The sequence below is a fragment of the Schistocerca piceifrons genome, chromosome 2, assembly GCF_021461385.2.
Source record: "Schistocerca piceifrons isolate TAMUIC-IGC-003096 chromosome 2, iqSchPice1.1, whole genome shotgun sequence".
In the NCBI taxonomy this organism is placed as follows: Eukaryota; Metazoa; Arthropoda; class Insecta; order Orthoptera; family Acrididae; genus Schistocerca; species Schistocerca piceifrons.
Window position 1 is genome coordinate 194,719,804 of NC_060139.1, and position 15,545 is coordinate 194,735,348.

The window sequence follows — 15,545 nt, forward strand, 5'->3', positions numbered from 1 at the left end:
TATTTTCAACTGCCGCACTAACCTGGTCAACAAGGGACTGAATGCAAGACAGACCCTCTTAGCAATTTTACAAAGGACCAGAATTTTCTTGGGTTCTCAGCTAGATCCTTTGCTAAGGTGCGACTGTGATGGTGACTGTATGCTTCACACATAGATCTTTTCACAATTTCCCAAATTGCTAGTAACCTTTGCTTGTCGTCATTTGTGTGTTCTTTTGAACCAAAAGTGCAAGAGCCTCTCCTTTCTCGGCATCATCTGAATTTCATTACTAAACCATGGTGGATCTTTGCCATCCTTTATCCATTTACTAGGCATATAATTCTCCAGACCACGATTTACAATCTGCTTCACAGTTATCCCTAATTTCAACTTCGACAGAGAAAATATTTTTGCTGACTGCTATGAACATTCCTTCTCCAATGGTGTCTTAATGTCTTTTTTAAATATGTTCCATGCATCGCTAAACATTTAGGAGTTTTCCAATTCAGGCTTCAGCCAGTTCTGTTCCAAGAATAATTTGAGTGAGAGAACTTTTCTGGGGGGGGTGATAAGTTCAGGAACTTTGTTATGAATGCTTTGACAATTTTGACAGCCTAAATGCCTTTACTTTACACAGTCCGTGTACTGACTGACTAGCATTCATCAGAGGACCTCAAATTATTGCCTTGGGTAAAGTCCCCATGTGCACTCCCCAAGTACCCTGCTACACAAGTAGCTGCTTCCTTTGTGTAGTGCATCCCCGATCTGTCAAGGGAAGTCCTACAATTCTCCACCGCATAATGCAAGTCCAGAAATCTGCAGCCAATCCTGTCACAGAATTGATGGAGCCTTTGGTTGAGACCTTCCATCTGGCTCCAAAGCAAAGGATCCCCTTCAACTCTGTGTAAAATGCTGCAAATTGTGGGCTCTGCTTGCACCCCACAAGTGAGGCCAGCAATCTTCACCGCTTCCACCAGTTGCCTCTATGAACAGAGAAAGGTCACAGAACCCAAGCAATAGACGTCATCAGTGCTGACATGAGCTACAACTTGCAGACGACTGCACCCTCGAAATTGCAGGCAGGGCCACCTCCACGTCTCGTATAAGATCCTACCTTGGAATTTTTTCAGAGCTTTTCATGACGAATAAATGCATTATTGTTTATGATTGGGAATCAGTTTATCTGGAATCCAGTGGCAAAGTTTTCTCACATCTAACTGTTAATAAAAGGAGGAAGGAAGATTGTTTAAGTCCTGCCAACAATGAGGTCATTAAAGATGAAGTAGCAGCTCAGATTAGGGAAGATGGGGAAGGAAATCGATCCTGCCATTTCAAGGGAGCCATCCACACATCTGCCTTAAGTGGTTTAGGAAAGTAACAGAAAACCTAAATGTGGATAGCTGGATAGTGATTTGAACAGTCTTCCTCCAGAATGCAAGTCCAGAGTGCCAACCACTGTACCACTTCATTCTGTCTCTAAACATCAATGTAAAATGTTTTGGATTTGACTTATACTAATGCACAATATCCCCTGAATAAATTCATAAAATGTTCAAAATTTTCTGCAAGCATTGCTCTAACAGAAGGAATATTCTCATTAGCACTAGCAGTTCTTGAGTGTCCTTCATAAAATTAAAAAAAAAAGTCTGATCTTTTAATTTCTCTGTACCATTATAAATTTTTGTCTTATGTGGGATTCCTTCATCAAATTTATTTCTAAGCCAATGTTCACACTGCTCTGACATTAATTTCCAAACATCATGGACCAGAAATGTTGTCTCCTTGAATTCATTTTTTGGTGCACACAAAATCTTTAAATGATGATGACTACAAACTATTACAACAAATCAAACAAATTACACTGCAGTCAACTTACAAAACTTGCAAAAACATATGTCAAATATAAACAAATTTCATTTGTTTTAGAACCATGGCATTCTAAAATTTTTTAGTCTCCCTGTAGTGTTTAGGATACTGTTTAGGACTGACAGAGGACATACAAAAAGATCAAAAGAAAAAGAGTGTATTTTGTCTTTGGTCCATTCAGTAAGCACAGGGACATGCATATATAGCTTCAGCAACATATGTTATGAGAGGAGCTTTGTACATCACAGGGGGTTGTCTCAAAGTACATGTTCCACGAAGAGTTGAGCAACATTCTCCTTCATCAGTATCATACACAGGCTAACCACTAACCATTCTTCCTGCACACAATTTCCAAACGGATCAAGAAAATGGGGAAAATGCAGTGAAGTACACTCCACCACAAGGTGGCTTGCAGAGTGTAGGTTTTTGTGTTTCTAGAATCGTTTTCAGTCACTGGAGTTCTTGCAAAGGAATTACAGATATGTAACACTTAAGTTTACCACTGGTGGTAAACAGACACACACTGAGGTAGAAAGAAATGCTTTCAACCAACTGCACATATCTTATCCGGCACACAGTTCATCATCAATCATGTCACTTGTATGGATAAATTTGCAACAAAAATATCAATAAATCAGTCTGTGACAAAGACATTCAGATGAGAATGTCTCAATTCTACAAAACTTTACTTTTTAAGTGTCATTGTAATATTCATGATTTAAAAAATAGAAGTTGTATCCTTTAAGCTGGCAACTTCATTTAGAGAAATCAGTGTATTACTTTCTTCACCAGACACAGTGAAAATCACATTCTGGCTCCTTTTGTATTGTAATATGACAAAATATACATCTATGTATAATTACAGATCATAATCCATCGATACAATCCTCTCCAACAATGTATTTCACACAAAGGATTAGGAATAATCAATACATTATTAAAAACAACACGCTTTCGTTTATTATCTGCCATTGCTGGACACGTGTTACACAATTTCTTTTAACTATGCAAATTAGAACATTTGCATAAGGTGAAAGCAGAGCCATCAGTTTGTAAGTCCACTGTTTTCCATAGTGCGTTATCAAAGGACAAAACTCTTTAACCACATATTAATAAATTATATTCACTTATTTGTTCATCATCATATACTGCAATCTGATGGTGGCTTTGCAGTTTAGAATAACACTGTTCACTTAAACACAACAGTATCAAGCATGGCTCCTAGACATTGCACAATATTAGTTGTCATTAAAATGTCCACTTTTTCTTCCAAATGTCGTTTTGGATCTTGCTTTCCCACATTCTTAATTGCCAACTGTTCAGGCGTCATTTTCTCTTCATCTTCTAATGCCTGAAAATAATTAAAAAATAAATTAACAACTTCAATGGAAAACTTACTGTTTGTTATTGAACAGCAATTTACACAGGCTAGGCATATTCCCTAAGGGTGACACCAAGTATCACTATGCTATCACATGTATGACACTAATTGTGTGATCCACGGCTGAGAAATACAGTAGAAACATTGGAACAAAACTGTTCATATTTTCTGAAATTTGCCAACTGAGAGAATAATTTTAAAGAGTAAAATGAGATACTTTTCAAGTGTGTACTTTATTGGAGCATTTGCTACACATTTCTAGGTTCAGATTTAGTGCAATGTTGGTACATCCTGTTTCCATTCTTTGCAGTAGCTCACACTGCAAATCCTTAGCCACTACTCTCCTATCTCAACTGTGGTTTAAAGTAGACTGATCTCCTAATGTTAGTTACTCTTATCACATAGCTGCCACTCTTTACAGTCATACTCATATTTCAAACTTATCCATTTCTTCACCCCATCTCATTTCTTATGAAAGAATCATCAGTAACCCGATATCTTACTACATATCCCTCATTCAAAACAAGAAATGCAAACAGCCACAATAAGAGTGCAACTCCCTGGCAAGTGAGGGTCACTGTCTGCAATACCTTTGAATCCTTTAACTACTTTGGCTGCTTGGAGGCGTGAGGCGGCACTTTTAAATTTGTCATCCACAAACTACATTTCTATAAAACTAATATCCTGGGAAACCTTTAAAATGAATTGAGCTGCTCGGGGGAACAAAATGGTAAGCGCCAAAATCACAGTTTCGAGATACAGCACATCTCAAGTTTCAATTGATCTGCAAATCTGAATAATTTTTTTTGTAGAGTCCTTTTATTCTGTAGTGATTTTAACATCTATCTTCTACTATACAGACATAAATGAAACTCAGAACTGACTAAAACAAATTAAATATACAAAAATTATTACGTTACCATACACCATTAACACCACATAGTGGTAGAACATTACATATTAAATTTTACAGTAAGTCTTCAACACTTTACTGAAACTGCAAAATCATTCATCACTCTCATTACTAATGTCTTTTTCATCCAAAACTGTTGGCTTTAGTGACAGGAAAAATTCATTGTGGACAGGAGGTATGTAATTTAGCAGCGACAGGACGTCAGCAACTTTCTTCTTTTCAATAAGCCTTGGTCCATTGTATTTAAGTCAAAGTGTACGAACTGGTCCTTGCCTTCCACGTTTCCTAAAGCTTATTTCATGCCAAATGTAATGACAAACTGTCTCGCTGATGAATAAAGATGATGGATATTTGGAGGTCACCTTCCACCTACATACTTTCCTTAGGTTGACATCTTGACCATCAACTTTCTTCTTTCTGAAGACAAAAGCTTCTTTAGAGTGTCGTATTTGATAGAAATCCTCTCTTTTCATATTATATACAAGCAATGGATTCTCCTTAGCCGACTTCTTGATGATCTCGCACCACTGATCTGGACTGTACACATCTTGTACTTGTCGGCAAACGAAATTTTCAATTGTACTTCAGGAACATAAGGGTATGTACATGCACTTACCATTATGTTTGTGAAACGTACTAAAGACAGTATATTTACAAAATAATATACCTTTGAGTCATCTGAATCATTAGGAATGTATTCTGGATCCCTCTCGAAGATATTAGTTTCATTGGAAGTATATTCCTCGTCTTCTGCCGTGTTCACTGTAGCCATAATCTTGGAGATGTTTTTACTTGCCGCCATTCTCTCTGTCACTTACCATTATGTTTCCGCAACAGACGGACAGTGGCGCTTACCATTAAGCTCCTCCCTGACATCTGTTGAGTGAATTTGGAACTACCAGTAAGTTTACTGCATTGTGCATCCCACAGGTGGTGTCATTAGCCATCCACCACAAAATACACGGCGATGGCGCTTACCACTGTGTTCCCCCGAGCAGCTCAATTATAGATAATGTTTACTAATATCTTCAAGAGAATCATTACACCCTTGATCTTACTTTTTATTTAATCAAGTTATCTCATCTTTTCCTTCTGATTTTAACATTATATGCACTTTCTTCAGTACTGCAAACCATATTTTTTAAAAAAACCAAGAGTTTATCAGCAATGATAGAATAGATTACAAATCAACACAGATTATCCATTATGGCTCAAAATGCTTGCAACCAAAAAACAAATTTAACTAGGTGGTTGGTACATGTGATCCTTCCACCCAACAAATTACTGCTAACACATTTAATTTTTTTCCTTGTTTAGTTAAGTCAAATATTACATACAATAAAATGCAAAAGGTTTTCTTGTGGAATCTGCCCTCAGGATTACTAACAACAACATGACATTTACATCTGTTATGCTAATGTTACAGAATTTAAACACACACAATGAAAAACTGACTTGTGGAGACATCAACTGGAGAGAGAAAAATTGAAAAAAATATTCTTCAGAATTATATATTCATTTTAAGGCTAATGACCTGCCAAAGGAAATTCTATCAATGCATACAAGAATTGTAAATGTTAAAACTGCACTGGGATGAATTCCTGTACTCTAAAGAGAAATCTGCTGTGGTGATTGTACGTGACAACTTAAGTGCAAGGCATTCTTGAGTGGCATAATTGGTTGCACACTATCAATGAAAGGGAGGGAGATCTGGGTTCCTTCTGTATGTGGTTTATGAGTTTTATTCCTTAATAGCACACTATGGAAAATAATGGACTTGCAAACTGATAGCTCTGCTTTTGCTTTATGCAAATGTTTTAACAGACATGTACATTAATGGCAGATGGTAAATTTGTGTTTATTTTAATACTGTACAGATTATTCTCAATTCACAGGGTGAACTAAATTGTTAGTGAGATGTATATTTTGTCACATTACAACACAAAAGGAACCCTGATCACCTTTTGCCTTTCACTGGCAATGTGCAAACAATTACATCATCCAAACATGCCTTGCATGCAACTTGTCACACACAACCACCACAATAAATATTTGACCGAGAGCACGAAGTGGTGGGAAAGCCTGTTACCTCTTAAAATCACATGTGCTGTAAGAATTTTGTTTTTAATTTTTTAAATAATTAAATAGCATATGTTTGCATCCCAAGAGGTAGTAACATATCAAGAAACAAGAATAAATGTAAACTGAGCATGAAATGAAACAAGTTAACTGCATCTTACCCGACCAAGGAGCGCATGTGTGCCTAATCCCCCCCTCACCCCACTACACACCACGTGCGTACTCTATCTCTTAGATAGTGGTTGTACACAAGTCAAAGTTTCTGCTATTAGGTGAGTGATCTCCTTCACTCATAAATTGTTTACATTCTGCTGGGACTTTTGTTGCCATATTTTAACACAGTATTTCATGCACAAGAAGCATATACATGCACTTCCAAGTGTAAAGATGATTGGCATACTATTTGAGGTTTTGTTCTGCTGTATAGTCATTAGGACATCTGTTGCTTTCCTTTTAACACAATTTTGCAAGCAGTTTAATGATTCTGACATTCTTAAACTTCACTATTCCAACACACAGTTTATTCAATCTAATTACTTCATATTCAAAAGACATCTACGTTGAAGATTCTGAGGTTTGTGGCTCTCACACTGGTCCTAAACGTAGTGGCAATTGGGAAATCTAACTTCTGACATTTTGTTATTGTGTCTGTGTGACATTTTTCTCTACAGCTACCATTGTGGCGAGTTATTTGGTACATACTATTTTACACATCCATAAATGCAGTTGTCTCAATGTGTAGTGAACAAAATTCCATGTTAGTTACATGTTCCACAGATCATTTTGTGCGCTGGATCATAATGATAGAGTCATTTTAGAATCACATTGCAAACTAATTTGTACATATGGTTACATTCTGATCATTCGTAAGTTAGGGGTGTGTTTTTTTTTTTTTTTACAGAAAGACAAAAAATATGTACAGATGAGAGTTAGTAATTCCTACCCATTATCTTTTACACATTACAGTAATGGAAATTCTTCTACAAAATAGGAGTTGTCAATGAGAAACTTCCTCAGTTGGTTATCAAATTTTACTTTGCTATCTGTCAGACATTTTATGTCACTGGGTAAGTGATCAAAAATTTTTGCTGCAGCATTATGAACCCCTTCTTGTGCTAAAGACAATCCTATTTTGGAGTAACGAATGTCATTTTTCCTTCTGGTATTGTAATTATGTATCTCTTTGTCCTTTTGAACTGTAGTGGATTATTTACAACAGACTTCATGAGGGAATAAATATACTATGAAGCAGTAATCAGAATGCCAAACACCTTAAACAAATGTCTACCAGAGGATCATGGGTGAACACCACATATTATTCTTACAGTATGTTTTTGCACAATGAAGACTTTCCTACTTAAGGATGAGTTACTCCATAACATTATTCCATATGACATAACTGTACAAGTGTACATTTTTCTGCAAAAGGTCTTTTCTACTATTTACTAACCATTACTTACTCCTACAAAGAAACATTAATCTTTACCAATTGTCTGTAGAATACAACAGAATATAAAATAAACTGTCCTGTAATGCGGTCAATCTTAGCCCTCACTGTCCTTAGGAAATCTAGAGGAAGGCAAGTGATGTGTATTGATTTTGTTGTTGTAATAATTCATTGTGCTAAATACTCTAATTTCATAAAATACATTCTAGAAATCAATATAAATGACACTCTTCACAATAATCAGGTACTCTACTCAATAATGTGGATTACTGGCCTTTTGACATACTATTCTTGCAGCACATAACAAAAATCAGCTGAAGTGTAATGACTGTATTTGTAAGACTGTAGTGTTAGGATGAACCTAGGAATAAGTGTAAAAATAGCTACACCAAATGAAGTGCAAAATTACTCCACATTCCATAACTTAGCCTTATGAAGGCTAAATCAGTGAATTTAAGAATATTGCCCCTACTCTTTTAAGGCAATTATGGAAATTCCAGCAGAAATAATAAACAGAAATGAGGAAAGACAACCATCTGTCTATAGCCGATTTGAGCATACAGAAATACCTAACAGTACTAGTTGCTGAATAGTATTTTTATCGTTCCATAAAATTTCAGGTGTGCAGACACATAAATTCAGTTTCTTCTTCTACTATTTCAGCTGAATACCGTCCAGCCATCTTCAGAGTGAGCCGAGGTGACCAACACTGTGGCACTTGATCTGTCCTTTTAACTCTAGGACCGAACCACCGCGTCTGCGACCAAAGATACACAAGGTGCCAGAGACGTTGATAGGTGGCAAAGAGGTGTAACATATGCATGGAAATTAAATCTATGGCTGCGCAGTTGATCCACACGATGGTATCGATGTGTCACAGAGAGCTGTACCGTCGCAACACCTTTGTGATTTATTTACAGAAATTGCCAGGTTCCATGATTTTTCCAAGCTGAAGCTGCTATCACTTAATTAAATTCGTCATCAACTGAATTTTAATTCCTTCTTTCACTACTGAGTCTCAGAAAAATGAAGTCGAGGATAAAATTTTGACATTATCGCACACCATAGAGTGCCCAGTGTCAATACAGTGCTCTGCCACCGAATATTTATTAGGTTGTAAGAGATGGGTGTACCTGCAGTGTTCTGTGCATCTCTCCTGGACTGTACGTGTCTGTTCGATGTATGAACGGCCGCGCTCACAGGGGATCTTATAAACCCCAGGATTCCATAGCACCAAATCATCTTTTACGGAACCCAGGAATGCTGCAGAATTTGGTGGAGGGCGAGAAATCACTTTCACTTTGCGTTTCCAGTGGATCCGTCCTATTTCTGACAAAAGGCTTCCCATGTATGGCAGGAAAGTAAAGGATTTAAAACTTTCCGCGTCTTCTTCTGCTTTTCTTTTGCTCACTGTTGATTTTATTTGTAGTGCCCTATGTATCTACTGCGGAGAGTACCCATTGGCTTCAAAAACTCTTCTTAGGTGTAGAAGCTCGTCCTCCAGACTGCTCATCAGCAATGACGTGTGCTCTGTGTACAAGAGTTCCAAGTACACTCATTGTCTGCAAAGGATGGTGGCAGCTATTTGCATGTAAATATAAATCCGTATGGGTCAGTTTTAGATACACTGCATGTCCCTGGTGCCATCATCTTTGCGCCATACCAACACATCCGCACACATCCATCTTTTGCGGTCATGAACTGAATTTGTCTGTGGATAGAATTCAGATGATTTAAAAATTCTTTTAGCTTGTCTTCACCATGGGGCCACACTACAAACGTGTCATCAACGTACCTCCAAAACACTGTGGGTTTCAAGCTACCAGATTCCAGCACTTTCTCCTTGTAAGTCCTCCACAAAAAAGTTGGCCACCAAGGGTGACAAAGGACTACCCATCGCAACACTGTCCGTCTGTTCATAAAATTCGTTACTCAATAAAAAATATGTTACGGTCAAAACATGTTCAAGTAAAGCTGAAATTTTTTATTGAAAGTCTTTCCAATGAGAGACAATGATTCCTAAAGAGGAACCTTTGTGAACAACGACACTACATTGAGACTCACTAACATATGCGAATTTTTCAGGTTGAGTTATTTCAGTTTGTCAATGAAGTCCACAGAGTTACATATTTGATAAGAGCATTTTCCCACCAGAGGCCTTAATAACGACACTAAGTGTTTGACACAATCATAGGTCAGAGAGCCGATGTTGCTCACTATCAGACATAGAGGAACACCATTCTTGTGGATCTTTGGAAGTCCATAAAGCCTTGGAGGAATGGCAACACATGGTTTCATTCTTTGCACAACTTCTGGTAGAAGGGGGGAGGCGATCAGAAGTGAAGCAGTCCTCCTTACCACCTGGTTGGTGGGGTCTTTATTGAGCTTCCGGTATGTGCTGTTACTCAGTAAACTGTTCATTTATTCCTGATAGTCATCACGAGACATTAAGACAGTGGCATTACCTTTATCAGCTGGAAGAACCACTGTCTCAGAATCCTGGTGAAGCTTATGTAGTGCAGCCCTCTCTGCCACAGATATGTTACTCCTTCATGGACGAGCCTTCATAACTGCTCGACAAATTTCGTGTCTTACTTCTTCTACTGATTCCGCAGAAAGAGGATGAACAGCTTCTTCAATGGCACTGATGAAAGCCAGTATTGGTAAAATCTTTGGAGTTGGTGCAACTCTGTAAACTTCATTGACAAACTGAAATCACTCAACCTGAAAAATTCTGATATGTTAGTCAGTTTCGATGTAGTGTTCGTCGTTTACAAAGGTTCCTCTTACGGAATCATTGTCTCTCATTGGAAAGACTTTTGATAAAAAGATTTCAGCTTTATTTGAACATGTTTTGACCTCGACATATTTTTTATTCAAAATCGAATTTTATGAACAGGCAGTGTTGCCATGGGTAGTCCTTTGTCACCCTTGGCGGTCAACTTTTTTATGGAGGACTTCGAGGAGAAAGTGCTGGAATCTGCTGGCTTGAAACCCACAGTGTTTTCGAGGTATTCTGATGACACGTTTGTAATGTGGCCCCATGGTGAAGACAAGCTAAACGAATTTTTAAATCATCTGAATTCTATCCACAGACAAATTCAGTTCACGATGGAAACTGAAAAAGATGGCTGCCTTCCATTTTTGGATGTGTTGGTATGGCGCAAAGATGACGGCACTTTCGGACATGCAGTGTATCTAAAACCATCATTGCTGACGAGAGCAGTCTGGAGAATGTGCTTCTACACCTGAAAAGAGTTTTTGAAGCCAACAGGTACTCTCCACAGCAGATACGTAATGCACTACAAATGAAATCAGCTGTGAGCACAAGAAAAGCGGAAGAAGACACGGAAAGTTTTAAACCCATGGCTATCCTGCCATACACGGGAAGCTTTTTGTCAAAAATAGGATGGATCCTCAGGAAACACAAAGTGAAAGTGATTTCTCGCCCTTCACCAAAAACTGCAGCATTCCTGGGTTCCGTTAAAGATGATTTGGTGCTTCGGAAGCCTAGGGTTTATAAGATCCCATGCGAGTGTGGCCATTCATACATCGGACAGGTGACACGTACAGTCCAGGAGAGATGCACAGAGCACTGCAGGTACACCCGTCTCTTACAACCTAATATATCTGCGGTGGCAGAGCACTGTATTGACACTGGACACTCTATGGTTTGCGATAATGTCGAAATTTTATCCTCGACTTCATCTTTCTGGGACTCAGTAGTGAAAGAAGCAATTTAAATTCGGTTGGTGACGAATTTAATTAATAGAGATAGCGGCTTCAGCTTGGACAAATCATGGAATCTGTCAATTTCTGTAAATAAATCATGAAGATGTTGCAACGGTACAGCTCTCTCTGACACATCGATATCACTGTGTTGATCGACTGTTCAGGATATGTTACACCTCTTTGCCGCCTATCAACATCTCTGGTGCCTTGTGTATCTTTGGCCACATACGCATTGGTTCAGTCCTCGAGTTAAAAGGACGGAGCAAGTGCTGGAGCATTAGTCACCTCGGCTCAGTCTGAAGATGGCAGAATGGTATTCAGCCGAAATATTAGAAGAAACTGAATTTATGTGGCTGCATGCCCGAAATTTTATGGAACAGTCTTTACGCTGTGGAAACACGAAAATACTTTTATCGTCCAGTATCATCCAGGCCTAAATACAGTCAACAACATGTTTCACCAAGGCTCTGACCACCTGTACATCCGCAACTACTGAATAGTGGCAGAGGGTATTTTTCAATGTAGCACATTTGGCAGTGTCTTCCTATTCTAATTATGTATGGAGAGAGGAAACAATGATTGCTCAAATATTTCTGCACATACTGTTATTAGTTTCACCCTGTATATGCAGTCCCTGCCTGAGTGATACACAGGGATATTTAGTGTATTCTTAGACTCCTTACTTAATACCAGTCCTTAAAACATTTTCAGTAGGCTTTCATGTAATAACTGGAACCCATGTTCAGGCTTCTGCCAGCTCAGGTTTCTCAGCATTTCCACACACCGCAATGCTCATGATATCAACAGACCCCACAGGCACCAACTTTACTGAATGATGTAAACAGAAACTATTTCCTCATGCATAGCCCTCATTTTCTCCATTCCTTGGACAAATCTCTTTTAGTTCCATCCCCACTCCCTAACCTGAGGGCTTGTTTAGGCTACCACCTTGCTGCTTGCCAGCATGGCACAGCAAAGATGAATCAACTTGCTGAGCCTTCCCAGCCTATTTAATCAGTGCCATCACTGCTTGCTATCATCCTCACTAAGCAATGGTATCAAGCTGGTTTGTGTTTCACATCTGACCATTGCCACAGATCCTGACACTTAAGCTGTGATTTCCGTTTCAAGGTCACTCCAGCAGTTCTATGTTTGACTTTGCTAGCACTCGACTTACTATGTGAACAGATGCAGTTTAACTACTTCCAACGAGCAGTGAGGCTGCAGCTTAAATGTATAAAGTCTCACAGCAAGATGGTATGTGGCACCAACGAGGTATCAGGAGCAAGGCTGCAGCACAAACATACTCTTACTGTTTCTCTCCTATCACTTTCCACTCTACTACTCCCAGTCCAAATCTTTTACTTACCTACCCCTATCCCCCTCCCATTTCCATATCCTGTCACACCTCTCCACTTCTTTCTCTCTGTTTTAGTCACCTTTCACTCCTCATTTCACTATTTCCACTGATAGCCACCTGCTCCTCCCTCGCTATCATACCCCCAATTACCTCATCACACTCTCCTTGGCTATTTATCTAACATCTCCCAATTGCCATAAGCCTCTCCTTTCTGACCTACCCTGTCAGCCTGAGCAATCATTCTAACAGTTAGTACCAAAGCAGCTGCAGATGGGTGCAGTTGTATTGTTAAAATGTGCACTTCCACTGGAAAAGTAGTACAAGTTTAAAAGCTAGTAACTTCTTTGGGCTGTTACTTGTTTCTATGGAACATGTACCACTCATCCAAACATGAGTATTCATCTTTCCTCATTTTTGTTTATTACTTTCTTGTGAGTGTATCAATGCGTCACAAGAGAAACAGACAATATTGTTAGAAAATGTTTTGGCACTTTGACCATTTGCACTAGAGGGAACAGAAGAGAACATATAACAGGGATGACCAAGAATTCTGCATGAATTCAGTGCTGTCATTCGCATGCAGAGTTCTGTTGCCTGGCTGCACATTCCTCCACTACCACACCATGCTGCCTGAAGGGGAAGAGGAACAAACTGTGAAAATTACACATTTAAATTTAGATGGCAATGCAACTGTGCAAGGAACACTGAACATCTTGAATCTAGCTTGGTTTCAAATTTCATAACAACACAGATCACAAGTACAAAACTTTCCAGTAGTATTTCCTTTTAGCACCCTGAAGACATAAAATTTATATCTGGTAAAAATCTGCAAACATACAGTCGCGGACAATTTTGCAGATTTTTGTCACTCAGTTTGCCATGTAATAGGGACTCAGTTTCATAATCAAAAAAGCCTTTTGTGCACCTATGTTAATAAAAACACTTCACATTTGCAACCTCATTATGCAGATGTGGAAACTCCTTCCAAGGAAAACAATGTAGAAGTCCTGGACAGTTTTATTGTACAAGAATTATTTTAAATGGGAACTTCAACTGAAACTGCAAACAGTCCCCAAAAAAGACTCAAAAACATATGTAAGATTGCCAGTGTTCTCAAAACATTTCAACATCATAACGATTTCTTCAGAATTTGTGCTTTATTCACTGTCAGTGAGCTCTGGGACATGGACAAGATTTTGTCAGAAGTAGCCCCTTCCAAAACACAATTTTCTTTTTAATGCATCACCACCAAATCAGAAGTAAGTTTTTTCTCATCTTGCTTCATCTTACTGCAGTTAGTGCGCAGTCCAATCCATATAAATTGAAGTCAACAATCTGATCTGGGTATTTTACGTCCCTGCTTTCCTTTATCCTTCAGAAACTCAACAATAGTGAGCCATAAATCGAAAAATCGTTTCAGGCGTATACCTTGACTTTATCAATTTATTTAATTTATTTATTTCATTTGTGTTCTGTAGACCCATTAGTGATAAATCGTTTGGGTGTAGAACGTGTCACTTACATAGATTCGAGACATTTGTTTATAATAATAGGTTGTACAATGAATAATATATTACATAGAAAAAATGTTTACAAGAATTGTTTTTTGTAACAACTTACAATAGATCAAAATCAATTCACGTATTCTCATACATAAATTCGTCCAGTGAGTAAATGATTTTACATAGACGATACTGTTTAAGTTGATCTTTAAAAGTAGGTGGATCAATAACTGACATTTTTATTGCCTGACGGAGAGCATTAAATATTTTTATGCAAGAGTAGTGTACTCCTTTTTGCACCATACTTAGATTATTTTGCTCAAGATGTAGATCATTTTTTACCCTAGCATCATAGTTATGATACATGCTGTTCATTTCAAAAAGGGAATGGTTTTTACACAAGAAACACATGAGAGAGAAAATGTAGTGAGAAACTGTTGTGAGTATTCTCAGTTCTTGGAAGAGTTTCCTGCAGGAATGTCTGTAATTGACACCACACAGAATCCTAATGACTCTTTCCTGGGCTATGAGGATTTTGTCTGCCTTTGGCTGGTTTCCTCAGAATATAATTCCATAGGCCATGAAAATAACCAAAATAGGCAGCTTTCAAAGTATTTAAGTCACTGAAGGAAGCAATCGCACGAATAGCATAAATTGCTGAGCTTAGTTTTTTATATAGGTAAGGAATGTGTAAGGACCAGTTTAGATTGCTATTAACAAGTAGACCCAGGAACTTTGTTGACTCCACTATTGCTAAATTCTCATCATTGTATTTAACATTCATCTCACCTTCGATATTTTGACTTGTATGGAGCTGAAACAATTGAGTTTTTTCAAAATTTAGTGATAACCCATTAGAGGTAAACCAGTTAAAGGTCTCCTGAAAAATTGCATTTACAGTGATTTCAAGATTAGTATTTGTTGAATTGTCTACCAGAATCGTCATGTCATCAGCAAATAAAGTAAATTTTATCTTAGCCCTTGTACACATTGGAAGGTCATTTATGAAAATAAGGAAAAGTAGAGGACTCAGAATAGAGCCCTGTGGGACTCCACAGTTTATTGTGCCCAAGAAGAGGACACTGGCTCCCCATTAGTGTCATTTACCATGACTTTCTGTTTTCGGTCCTTTAAATAGGAGGCAAGCCACATCCCTGCTTCTCCAGCTAACCCATAAAATTCTGCCTTTCTCAGAAAAATCTCATAGTTCACGCAATCTAACGCCTTAGAAAGCTCACAAAAAAATTCCAGTTGGAGACATTTTATTATTGACTTATTCAAGAATT

At 38.1% G+C, this 15,545-nt stretch overlaps 1 pseudogene; it reads right to left on the reverse strand.

Annotated features, from left to right (window-relative positions):
• Positions 1 to 2,779: 2,779 nt before the first annotated feature.
• LOC124777860 overlaps positions 2,780 to 15,545 on the reverse strand; it is a 40,142-nt pseudogene continuing 27,376 nt past the window's right edge.